The following is a 12,605-nucleotide window of genomic DNA, read 5'->3' on the forward strand; positions in this document are numbered from 1 at the left end:
CACAGCAGAACCTATCTTCTCCCTCCATTCTAGTGAGTTCCCAGCAGGTGGTCTCCTCTGAATTCTTGGGGGCATTAGGTGGTGGCTGGTGCACAAATAAGGAGGCTTCCTTCTTCAAGAGATTAATAGTATCCTTTCTAAAATGTAGTGCAAATTAGGAGGAGCCAGGATCCTAGACTCTAAAGCAGGGGTCTTCAAACTACGGTCCGCGGGCCACATGCGGCCCGCAGAGGAGTCTGATCCGGCCTGCCAGGTTTTTTGGGCAGTGAGCGCAGCCGAGGTGTTACAGTAGGAATTAGTAGTTCATATAGTCCGGCCCTCCAGCTCTCTGAGGGACCGTGATCTGGCCCCCACTTTAAAAAGTTTGAGGACCCCTGCTCTAAAGGGAGTGAGAAAGAAGGAACGCAAGGGTGGGGGGAGATGGGGAGGGAAAGAGGAAGAGAACAACGTAGGGACATCCAGGGAGCAGCCCGTTTGGGATTCTGAATATTGAACAGCTGATCTTGGGGCTGGACAAAGGTCTCCATCCTGAAGGCTATGGGTAATTGTTATTTAGAGGTGGACAAGCCAAGCTTCTGCCCGACTTTTCTCTGCTTCCTGCCTGAGGGAGGGTAGCTCGAGTCAAGAAGGCGGCTCTCCGTGTGTCCACAAGGACCAAGAGGGAGCAGGTGGTGGGATGAGAGGGGGACCCATTGTGTTCCCGAGTCCTCCAATGCTCAGGGCATGGCAGCAACACCAGTGGCCAGCGCCCACTCACAGAATCCACTGAGGTGAAGTACATATCCTCATACAAAGGGCCTTGTCAGTGTCTCTAGTCTGAGATTGAAACATCAAATATATTTCAAGTGAATTACAAAAAAAAATTACCTTATGCTTAATTAATGGCAACGTATCCACCAATTTTTATAGCTCTTTAAGATGCTTGTGTAGCTAAAGAACAATGAATGAGAAAGCATTAAAACAACTGACATCTCACTTTGTCATGTAATTGTAATAGAATATGATTTAAAATCAGACCCCTGGTGACTACCTAAAAACAACCCCCAGGCTGAAACCGGTTTGGCTCAGTGGATAGAGCGTCAGCCTGCGGACTGAAAGGTCCCGGGTTCGATTCCTGTTAAGGGCATGTACCTGGTTATGGGCACATCCCCAGTGGGGGGTGTGCAAGAGGCAGCTGATCGATGATTCTCTCTCATCAGTGTTTCTCTCTATCCCTTTCTCTTCCTCTCTGTAAAAAAAGATCAATAAAATATATTAAAAAACAACAACAACCCCCAGTAGTGAAAGTGCACTTAAACTGACAACTTAGAGTGTTCTAAGCGTCACTGAGTGAGAGTAGATACAAAACAAATGAACAGGCTGTTTGCTGGCAGGCTGGAGCCCGCAGTCTACGGGGAGAGGGGTCTCCTTCTCCATCTGCTCCCCACCCTGAGCCTCACTTGCACTCGCTCTGCAGAAGCTCCGGAGGCTGAAGCTGTCAGTCAAACCAGAGTACGCCAAGGTCCAGCTTTCAGTCAGGCCCTGAGTCCTCAAGGGCTCTTTCCAGCAGTCTCAGTGTCATAAGCATGTTTTCCAGTTTCCGTGTTTGATGCTTTGGTATGTGGCATCTGCGGAAATAGAAGGATGGCCGCTCCCAGGGTTGGCTAATTCCTAGAGAGAACAAACAACTGGGAGTATGCCTTTCATCTGCAAACCGCTAATCCGCAGGCCAGCCACAAAGCCCCCTCCTTTATAGGGTCCTTAATCTCTGTGACACTATTCCTCTGCCCTCATCGCCTCAGGGCCTGGGACCAGTCAACTATGGACAGCTTCTCACGGAAATTATTCAAAACACCCAGTCCTAAACCTGTTTACGCTGCCTCCCTGATTCTTTCCCATGGAATCCATGGATTCCATGTCTTCTTTTTCTCTCAGTGCTTCCTGACCATCCCTGGTGCCCGGGATGGGGTGCCAAGGCCTCCTATTTTTAGGGATCTGTGAGTATAACAAAATTCTCCCTTCATGACAGTCGTTTCCATCTCTGTGTGTCTTCCCATACCTGATGAAACCAAATCCTGAGTTCCCTTTACACATTCGATCTCCAGAGTGGACCCAAGCAGGGAGCTTGCAGGAGGCCTACACCTGCAGAACCCGCGGGAACTCGGAGGCCCCGTGCAGAGTGTAGTCCCAAGATTTTCAATCCAGTTCTCTAGTTGCTAGTTGTGTGACCTGGCAGGAGAGCACTGAACCTCCTTGAGCTTCACTTTCTTCAACTGAAAAACAGAGATGACAATATTGCTATCAGAGACTTCTTGGGAACAAACAAAGTTATAGTCACACAGCACTCATAAATATTACCCTCTTTTATGTTCATTTCCCATAGTTGTTTGCCTGTATCTTTTTATTCCATTTAAAAATATTCTTAACTAAGCTCACATTTTAACCATTATTTATTTAGGGTTATTTACACTAATTTTTACAAATAGAAATATAATGCCAACCACAGAGGTAATTTTGAAGTTTATAGGAGTCTCACATTTTAAAAGATTTTTAAAAAGAGAAATTAATTTTTAAAACATATTTTATTTCACCAAATACATTGAAAAATACTGCCATTCATTTCAACATGTAATCAGTATGAAAAAATGAGGCAGTTTACACTTTCCCCCCCCCAAACTTCTTTAAAATCTGTTATCTTACATGTACAGTATACATCAATTTGGAAGCTAAATTTTCATTAGAAATACTTGGTTTGTATTTAGATTTCTATGTGGCTATTATGTTATTTATTTATTTATATTTAATCCTTACCTGAGGATAGATATGCTTTTATTGATTTTTTTTTGGGGGGAGAGCGAGAGGGAGAGAGCCAGAGACGGAGAGAGCAAGAGAGAAAGATCGATGAGAGAAACATTGATTGGCCGCCTCTTGTAAGCACCCAGCTGGGGATAAAACCCACCATCTGGGTATGTGCCGTGACCGGAAATACAGCTGGAGACCCTTTGGCGCACTGGATGATGCTACGGCCCAGCCACACAGGCCAGGGCTTACATGATATCTTCGGAATGCATTACTCTACATGTCTGTTAGCTTTTTCTCCTGTGCCTTGCCCCTGTACTGTATTTTAACTGGAAATGTGCTATTCCCTCATCTAATTGAAGACCACCCTCGTAGGCTCAGTGCAGGACTGGATACACAGGGGCCCTCCATGTGGCTTTGTGAGGATGATCCCAGTAAATTGTTTTATTAGAGCACAGGGGCTGTAGAAGGCACTTTGATGCTGAGCCCAGTTAACCTAGCATGTTATCGTTATCTGCAGAGGAGACTTGAGCCCACACTTCTCAGTGCTCAGTTCATTCGGCCCTATTTGTTAGTTCCCTAAAGCTACAGATACCCCTGGGGCCGTTAATATAATCCCAAGGGGCTCCTAACTTGCCCATTGTTTCATTCACTTGAAAGTGAATGAAAGACAACACAGGCTGGGTGTCCTCAATTACCTGGGGATTGACAGAATTCCTTGTGAAGAGAACAGTAATATAAATACAATAAAGTTAAATCCTCAACATTGTTCTTGGAAATTGCAATTTTAAGCAAAATGACCTATAAGGCAACCAATTTTACTATAGGCTCATTGATATACAGAAATATGCCATAGAAACGTAACTCTTATTTATTATATCAATGAGCCTAGGATAAAATTGGTTAGTCACAGTTTCCAAGAACCCATCCATGCGTGTACATGAGCACTTACTATACTCTTGTTCTCCAAGCATTATTTGTGCTCTTCACAATTAAATGGGGAAATATAGAACAACTTTCTTTTCATTGTTTTATTTATTTTTAATTATAAATATATTTTATTGATTTTTCTCAGAGAGGAGAGAGGGATAGAGAGCTAGAAATGTCGATGAGAGAGAAACATCGACCAGCTGCCTCCTGCACACCCCCTACCGGGGATGTGCCCACAACCAAGGTGCATGCCCCGACCGGAATCATACCCGGGACCCTTCAGTCCGCAGACCGACGCTCTACCACTGAGCCAAACCGGTTTTGGCTGGAACAACTTTCTAATACAGTTAAGTTATAATACTGACCAGTCCTGTCAGACAGAACTTCCTCTAACGATGGACATTTCTAATTTCGTAAGTGCTAGCCACATGTGGCCATACAATTGTAATAAATTTATATTTACATGTAAATACATACATGAAGCTAGTGGCTACATTTACACAGTGCCAGTCTATTCCAAGTTGTTCTACAAAGAAACGTTTCTCTTCCTTCTAAAATAAGGAGACCATGACAAGAATCATTGGACTAGTAACAAGACTGTACTATTTCCACTCTAGATGATAGTCTTTGCATTTCATTAAATTAAGCATTAACGTAATTAAATGTATTTTTTCACGGTCTAAGATCTCATGCCTCAATTACTTTAATGTGACAATTAGTCCAAATTTCACAGGAAAGTACACTAAGTGAAACTGATTTTATTTCCATCTTGGGTAACAGGTGCAAGGATTTTATCTTCATTTTATCATGGTACCAGTGCCCACAGTTAAGACTGTCAACATTTGCTGTCTGCTACTTGAGATAACAGCAAACAGCAATTTGAGTTTATAGCCAGTGATTAGCTGGGGGGCGGGGGGGAGGGCAGTGACAGTAAAGCAAAGAACACAGGGCTCTAGTGAAATGCTACTTTCTGAATGTGCCGTATCTTCCTCCTTCATCGACAGCTTAATTTGCTTCGCCCCATCCTAAAAATGGTCAAACTGAAACACATGAGGGAGACACTGAGCCTATGATGATGAGAAAGGTGGTGATGAGGATTATAATTATAATCCCAGGACCAGAATAGCCACCAACAGAGAGTCCTCTCTGTGCCAGGCACAGCTAAGAACTTGCCAGTTATCTCTGCTAACCTCCAACACTCTTGGTCACTCGTTCTTGGTCACAAGTGAACATTGGGTCTTCTGCTCGGGTACTGAGCTGCCACAAACAATGAGGATTCTCTTTATCCCAGCTATCAGCACAAGACATGCTCACTGGCCCAGGGCAGCAGAGAGCTTCCTGGGTACAAACGGGGAGGGATGGTGTCATATGACAAAAGCAAAATCAAATGCTGACCGTCACCTGTTTTCCTTAGCAACTTACATACAAGAATATCTGATGTGGGAATTGAATCAAAGGAAGTCCCATTTCCCCAAGCCACCACTACTTGTTTTTTGTCAGCAAAAAAGAAATAAATCTATCTTAAAGGTATAAGCATATTGGATTTTAGACTTATACCTTTCAATTTTCTGTTAAGAAAAGTAAAACTTTGCTGAAACCGGTTTGGCTCAGTGGATAGAGCGTCGGCCTGCAGACTGAAGGGTCCCGGGTTCGACTCCGGTCAAGGGCACGTACGTTGGTTGTGGGCACATCCCCAGTGGGGGGTGTGCAGGAGGCAACTGATCGATGATTCTCTCTCATCGGTGTTTCTAACTCTCTATCCCTCTCCCTTCCTCTCTGTAAAAAAATCAATAAAATATATTTTTTTAAAAAGGAAAGTAAAACTTTATTAACCAGACAAATATCACTATTCCCCCCCCCCAATTTAAGCCTCAAAAGCCAAGTGTTGAAACTGGGTAGGATGTGGGCCTGGTGGTAGGAAGCCACACACAGCACCCAGAAATGTATTATAACTCTGGGCAGTTCATTTTAATGAAAACATGGTCAATGTGGAGGAAATAAATACACTCTCAAAATATGTGAATGAAGCAGTTTCAAGTCAATAGGATTAACTAATTAACATTACTAATGAATTCCTTTTTTAAAAAAACAAATTGCAATGCTCTAGCAATTTATATTTTTATTTTAAGATGAATTACTCTGCTTTTACTTTTTAAAAAAAATGTTCTTAATGATTTTTAGAGAGAGAGAGAGGAAGGGAGAGGGGCAGAGAGAAACATCAATGAGAGAGAAGCATCATCGATTGGCTGCCCCCTGCAAGCCCCCAACTGGGGATTGAGCTGCAACCTGGGCATGTGCCCTGACCAGGAATCAATTGTGACTTCCTGGTTCATAGTTCAACGCTCAACCACTGAGCCACACCAGCTAAGATCATTGGATAAAATTTTAGACCATAAATACTTCCCTTTCTCAAATGCACATATTTAAAATAACAGGATTTCAAATATCCTATATAATAAAACCCTAATATGCAAATTGTTCCCTCGATGGGGAGTTTGACCAAGGCTGGCCAGCCAACTGCCATTGGCCCCTCCCCCCAGCTGGCCCCACACCAGCTGGCTGTGGCAGCAGTAGGCAGGCAGGGAAGTGAGGCCCTGGCTGGCAGCTGCTAGGGACCCTACCAGTACACAGATTTCATGTACTGGACCTCTAGTATAAAATAATGCTTACCTTGTCAGAGACATTCAGTAATTGCAAGTCAGCTATGGCCTTTTAGCTTTAAGAACAAAATTATACACCAAGACATAAAAAGATAGACACTTCAGAGATAAGATAAATACTGTACAAGGTCAGCATTGCTGCCTAAAGCCAATCACAATTCTTAAATGAAAAGTAATAGTTTATCGAGAAGCGGTTATTTAAACTTAACTCACGTATCTCATAAAAAACCAAGATTATAAAACCACAAATAATGTTAATCCTCAAACATAGCAGACAACAATGAACCAATACCTACATTACTGGATTTCACAGATAATCTGTCCTTAAATCTGTCCAGAAAGATGGGACCACAGGCTGGATGGGTCACAGGAAACGTAAGCTTTCTATGCTACATGCCCTTTGCTATCACAGCTTATTTATGTATGAGATTAAATTTTACTTACACATTCCTCTTCTGTTTTGCAGACTTAGAAATGTGTGAAGAAAGAAGATTCTAACAGCCTTGTAAAATCACGCATTTATTAAATGCCTCAGCTCTTGAACTGTCATATATATATATATACACATATGACAGATGGCAAAAAAAGTACCGTATTTTTCGGACCATAAGACGCACCGGACCATAAGACGCAGTTTTTAGAGAAGGGAAATGAAGAAAAAAAGATTCTGAAACAAATAGTGTCCTAAAATATTTTATGTGCATTAAAACCCAACATCACAGTCATAAACACATGTAATCAACCCTGTAAAGTAAACAGCAGCATTTAGAACCATTTTAGAGCCGGGCAAGCACAGAGAGACCACACAGAGTCGGGCAAGAAGAAAAACTTTTTTTTTAAAGTATATGTGTAGGCTATATTTGGACCATAAGACACAGGGACTTTTCCCCCCCACTTCTGGGGGAAAAAAAGTGCGTCTTATGGTCCGAAAAATACGGTACCTACTAAAGGTTATGAAAAAAAATCCCTCGATTCTCATCAGATTGACCCTTCATTTTCTCATCTCCTGATATAGAAAGAAAGTCAGCCTCTTGCAATTCTATGAAATTTAAAGGAGACATTATGCTTCCATGTCCTAACTGAGAAAGCTGAGCTTCCTCCTTTCACCCACTTCTTTTTCTGAGAGTAGGTTCCTAATCTGGGGTTGCCTAAGGTTTCAAAATACATTTCTTAACCTGTTTTGTGTGCCGCCCCCGTGCCGCCTCGGATATGAAATGCACTTTCCTCTTTCCATCATATTTTCACAATACTCACCTTCTGGCAAAATGCACTTCATTACTGTGTTCCAACTATGAGTGGTGGTAAGCTTTTGTATGGCAGGTGTGTACACGGCACAGGAATGGAACCTTTGCTGAATTTCGCCTTGAGGTGAATTTCAGTCCTGGTACTGACTTGACCATTTCTGAGGAAAGTTCTAGAAAGCGGAAAGGCTTTCATTTACAAAACATACGAGAACAGTGCAGTCCCTTACCAGGGCCCAGAAGGGAAGGTGGATGGGATGAACGTTGGTTCAATGCAGATGCCAATGCAGGCTGAGAACAGTAACCTTTCTGAGGGATACGCAGGGGCAGATTATGTGTAGGGTTGTCGGGGATTTCCAACTTCTCGCCATATTGCAGCAAGACTCTGAAATAGCAAAGAGGATATACCCAGATTGTAAGTAAAGGAAGAAGGGAAAGCAAAAAGCACTATGGTTTTCATTGTCTGACAGATAATAAATCCTACCTAAATTAAGGTGAACATATCTTCTTACCTCCCCATATTTCTCAACAAAAGTAACAGTGGGTGGGGATTACACAGATTATAAGAACGAGTTTCCAGGAGCCTTATAGCAAAAGTTTTTTAAAATATATTTTATTGATTTTTTTTACAGAGAGGAAGAGAGAGGGACAGAGAGTTAGAAACATCGATGAGAGAGAATCATCGATCAGCTGCCTCTTGCACACTCCCTACTGGGGATGTAGCCACAACCAAGGTACATGCACTTGATGGGAATCGAACCTGGGACCTTTCAATCTGCAGGCTGACGCTCTATCCACTAAGCCAAACCGGTTTCGGCAAGCAAAAGTTTTTAACTCCTGCCACAAGCAATCATAGGCACCAACAACGTTTGTATTTTGTAGTTTCTTCCCCTCCAGCTCCCGGGATAGCGTACAAAAAAGGAAAGAAGGGAGAATTGAGGAGTAGAGAAGGCTCAGGTAGCCCTAATGGCACTGCTATGCCACTTGACCTTCTGCTCTGGGAGTGGCTGTGAATTTTTCCGGGAAGGATCAACAGTGCAAGTCAGAGTGAGACCCAGATACAGGCTCCTCGTTTCTGCAACTGCAACACCCTCCAGCACCCCAATTCTTTGGGACAGCTGTTCTATTTTTACTGTTTTCATGTACAGGGCGTAATGTCACAGGAAAGTCATAGTATCCTGCCACCCGTGAAGAATAAGCCCAAGTTGCTGTTGGGTGCTTTATTCACAGAGAAGCCATTCTCCAGGCGCTCTGCTCTCTTAACACCCTCAGCTGTTCGGCTTTTCTTTTTTTTCTTTTTCTTTTCTTTTTTTAAAAATATATTTTATTGATTTTTTACAGAGAGGAAGGGAGAGAGATAGAGAGCTAGAAACGTCGATGAGAGAGAAACATCGAACAGCTGCCTCTTGCACACCCCCTACCAGGGATGTGCCCGCAACCAATGTACATGCCCTTGACCGGAATCGAACCTGGGACCTTTCAGTCCGCAGACCGACGCTCTACCACTGAGCCAAACCGGCTTCGGCTCAGCTGTTCGGCTTTTCAATGGTCAGAAGTCTAAGGGGGTGCGGTTGTCCGATGACACCGAGCAGTGGAGGAACAGGGTCAGAGAAGGAAGGGGCGATTCCCTGCCTCCTCACCACCGTTTCTCAGAGAATTCCCGCCGGGATGGTGGCCATCCTCCTGAGGTCAACAGCCGTCCCGGCTCCGGGAGGCCGCGCAGAACGTGGCCGTGGGTGTGAGAGGGACCCTGTCCTCTCTATCAGGGCACGCACGTCCCCTCGCTGCCCGCGCTCCACATCTCGCGGGACCCTTACCCAAACTCTGAGCGCAAACCCCTGCACTGGCTACCGGGATGAGGTTCATGGGGGCGGCCATCTTGGCCACGCCCCCTCACGTCTCGCCATGCCCCTCACGCCAGTTACGTCACGTCGCTTATTCCTTTGACGCCCCGGTCCGCCCAACAGTGCCTGGAGCCACGCCTTGGCCACGCCCCCTAAGGCAAGGGCCCTCCGCCACCGAGCGCCTGCGCGCTAGCTTGGCCCCGCCCCCGTCCTCCTCCGGGTTCAAACCTCCAGCGGGACTATTTTCGCGACGCCTCTGAGGGCAGCAAAGCTACGCCCCACGGACCGAGCGCGCCCTCACGTTCAGGGTACGTCCCTGCGTACGTGCGTACGCTCCTCCGCGGCCCCTCCTCTCTATGGGGTTCACTCCGCGTCTGTCCTTGTGCCCTGTCCCCGCTTTTAACTCTAGTCGCTCCAGTGCCTGTGTGTACCCCTCCCGCCATCTCTGGGCTAGGCCAAGGCCACGCCCCTACCCCAGGGCCGCGCCTGCGCTCCCGCCCCCGGATTGGCTCCGCCCCTCGGTTCCGGCTGGAATTTCTTCCCTCCTGCGCTCCACGCCCTCTGTCCTGGCCAGTTCCCACGTTCTGTCCTGGATACCAAGACCCATTGGCCAGGCTCATCCTGCTCCTGCGCCTTTTCCTACACTCAGGCTTGGGCTCTTCCTGCGTTCCCAGGCCCCCCGCTTCTCGTGCCTCCCGCTCTCCCCCCGCCGGTGGAGTCTGGTCGCGGGAAGCCACGGAGGGATGGGCGCGGCCCGCGAGTTTGCAGAGAAAAGCTTCCAGGTCTCAGAGCTACATAGAAGTCAGGGGCATTGATATAATTAAGGTGACCAGACGGGAGTCCCGCTTTTGAACAATTTGTCCTGCGTCCCGCGGCGATTTAAAAAAGTCCCGATTTTTGGAAAGAATGCAGGACAAGCTAGGGAACGGCGGGAGAACGGGAAGGGAATATACGGTTTTCGGCGGCCATGTGGCTATTTAGCCAGGATATGAGTTTTATATTATTTTTGTTAATTTTATAATGTTAAACTTTAATAATAACAAATAATTGTTGAGAACTGATTATCGAGAACTGCTTATCAAAGTTCGCATTGGTGATCAGTTGTTAGAATTGTGGAATACGCGCTATCCTTATCAGGAACTAATGCTTAGACTGAACGCGTTTTTTCTACGGTAAATAAAGTGTGGGCATCAGAAAAATCACAATTAAGTGTTGAGACTTTGAAAGCCATTTTATGTGTGAAATATAATTTAAGAAATTCTTGTGAAAAATTTCATGACCTTTTAAACAACAACAGCAATCTAAAAAAATTCAATGAGAAATATGCCCAAGAATAAAACAATACTATACATAATTTTTATTTATTACATTTGTAAATTGTACTTATGCTGAAATTTTAAAAACTATATTTTTGCGTTCTATGAAAATTTTTGTTGCTCCATATAGACCAAATTTTTAATCAACGCCCCCCCCCCCCCCCATCAATGGTGTCCTGCTTTACCAATGTTAAAATCTGGTCACCTTAATATAATGGAACAGGCCTGGGGACTTGACTTCGTATTTCTCCCAGCTGCAAACACCACCCCTTTGAGCAGAATCCGGATCAGAAACATAACTGGGAACCTTCTGGAACTGTGTTCCTACCGGTCCCCAGGCTGACCTTTAGTGCTAGGCAACTGCAAGGAGTCAGCAAGCTCCTCTACTTCCTGATGAAGCCTTCAGATTATTTTTCCCAGGCATCCTGTGTGTAGGGCCCATGGAGACAGTATCACACTTAACCCTCTGCCTACGGCCCCCTATTCTGAAATTAATCCTTACTCCAGTTACAATGCTGGGTCCACAAAAAAGTGAAGCGGTTATTACCAGCTTTTTTTTTTTTCCCCGTTGCCCCGAAATCTTTGAATGGGCACTCCTGGGAGCAGGGCACTTTCCATTAGCCCTTCAGCTATTCATTAGTTTAAATTGCATGTGTTCCAGTGACAAATAAGAAAACCACAAGAAGCTTACAGCCTGAAGTTCCCCTTCTTGAGTTTGGCTGGAACAAGACTTGATGAGAAAGTTAAGGAAGGTGTAATATGGGGGTTGTTTAATAGGTGGGAAAAGACTTGGCAAATGATGGTCTTTTTTTAAAAATTGAAATATAATTGACATATGACATTATACTAGTTCCAAGTGTACAACATGATGATTCGATAGTAGTGTATATGTTGAAATGATCACAGTGAGAGTAGTTTACTTACATCTCACTACTCATAGTTACAGATTCTTTTTCTTGTGATGAGAACTTTTAAGATCTACTCCTAGCAAGTTTCAGATCTATAATACAGTCTTATTCACTATAGTTGCCATGCTGTATGTTACATCCCATTACTTATTTTATACAACTGGAAATTTGTACCTTTTTACCCTCTTCAACCCCCCTCCCCCAAATCCCATCCCTCACTCCACTTCTGGCAACCACCAATCTCTTCTCCATATCTGAGGGTTTTTTTGTGCTTTTGTTAGTTTTTTAATATTCCACATATAAATGAGATTGTATGGTATTTGTCTTTCTGTCTGACGTAATTTCACTTAGCATAATGCCCTTCAGGTCCATGTCCGTTTGTTTTTTGAGAAGCATAGTTTTTCTTGACTTTTAGTCTCAAGGGAAATCCTGATTCTTCATCATGATGCGGAGAACTAAGTAGGAAACAAAGCATGGTAAGAGTTTTATGTAGAAACTCTCAATGTAAACTACGGCCACAGTCACAAAGCACAGGGCATTAAAGCAATTCTAGGACACTCCCCAACTTCCTTTTCGTCTGAGATCACAGGCTTGATTCTGGGCAGCATTTAGATCACCATTCCCTGTTATGGCAAGTAAGTTTCAACTCACATGTCAACTGCTTGTGGAAGTTTTAAAAAAATATATATATTTTATTGATTTTTTACAGAGAGGAAGGGAGAGAGATAGACAGCTAGAAACATCGATGAGAGAGAAACATCGACCGGCTGCCTCTTGCACCCCCCCCACCGGGGATGTGCCCGCAACCAACGTACATGCCCTTGACTGGAATCGAACCCGGGACCTTTCAGTCCGCAGAGCAACGCTCTAACACTGAGCCAAACCGGTTTCGGCTGCTTGTGGAAGTTCTGTGACTAAGTCTATGTTC

At 44.4% G+C, this 12,605-nt stretch overlaps 1 protein-coding gene and 1 long non-coding RNA gene across 3 annotated transcripts in view; one reads left to right on the forward strand and one right to left on the reverse strand.

Moving 5' to 3' along the window:
• Positions 1-867: 867 nt before the first annotated feature.
• LOC311614763 lies at positions 868-9,531 on the reverse strand. 2 transcript variants are annotated; one of them, XR_014793712.1, is made up of 3 exons: positions 9,427-9,531; positions 7,840-7,994; positions 868-2,252 (listed from the first exon to the last, which is right to left on the reverse strand). It is a non-coding gene; the product is annotated as an uncharacterized lncRNA (long non-coding RNA). The 2 variants fall into 2 exon arrangements; XR_014793713.1 differs by having other exon boundaries at positions 7,623-7,994.
• A 130-nt stretch (positions 9,532-9,661) lies between these two features.
• The window catches only part of CLTRN (collectrin, amino acid transport regulator), a 41,968-nt gene continuing 39,024 nt past the window's right edge, over positions 9,662-12,605 (forward strand). The window contains exon 1 of the mRNA XM_084869919.1: positions 9,662-9,761. The gene's annotated coding sequence lies outside the window, so the exon portion shown is untranslated. The remainder of the gene's footprint in view (positions 9,762-12,605) is intronic.

The sequence above is a fragment of the Pipistrellus hanaki genome (genome assembly GCF_964339955.1).
Source record: "Pipistrellus hanaki genome assembly, chromosome: X".
NCBI lineage: Eukaryota > Metazoa > Chordata > Mammalia > Chiroptera > Vespertilionidae > Pipistrellus > Pipistrellus hanaki.